Below are 733 nucleotides of genomic sequence, written 5' to 3'. Positions count from 1 at the left end.
CCTTCTTCTCATCAGCTCAGAACTCCCCAGGTGGGTCCAGCAACCAAGAAAGCTTGGAAGTGCGGCGGGCAGAAGGGGATGAGCGATCACCCTGAGGTCCCTTAACCTCAGTGGCCCAACGGTGGGCAGTTCAGATGTCGTCAGAGGTACCTCGGAAGACAGGGGTGGTGAGCTGCTTCTGAAAGGTCCCAGCCTGGAATCCTTCTATGGAGCAGCTCCCCGTCTACGCACCTGGAGTCACCAGGCGTCCCAGTCTGCTTGGTGGCTGCCGCCGCCGCCAACAACAACAACAACAACAACAACAACAACAACAACAACATCGGGCTGTAGCTGCAGCTGCAAGACCAGAAGGGACCATCCCGAGTCCACACCCTGCTGGGATCCAGCAGAGCAGAGGCCAGCATCCTGAGGTCACAGCGGCTGTCCTTCCGTCCCCAGTTGCTGCCAGACCTGCCTATCTGCTCTTCCAAGGGGCAGGCGCTTTAAATAGAGACACTGATTGGCTGCTTTCATTCATCTCTTGTCAATTCCTGGCCCAAAAGAGAAAGTCGGGGGTGAGGGAGGGTGGGCATACGATATTTGAGTACAATTGACAGCACCGCTAAAGGAGCCCTGGTGGAGCAGTGGCTCCAGGGCTTGGCTGCTGATCAAAAGGTCAGCTGTTCGAGCCCACTAGTCACTCTTCGGAAGAACAACATGTGGCATTCTGCTCCTTGAAAGATTCAGAGGCATC

This window comes from Echinops telfairi, unplaced genomic scaffold, assembly GCF_000313985.2.
Source record: "Echinops telfairi isolate 266 unplaced genomic scaffold, ASM31398v2 ScPeMD7_7417;HRSCAF=8455, whole genome shotgun sequence".
Lineage (NCBI taxonomy): Eukaryota > Metazoa > Chordata > Mammalia > Afrosoricida > Tenrecidae > Echinops > Echinops telfairi.
This window is presented reverse-complemented; position numbering follows the sequence as displayed.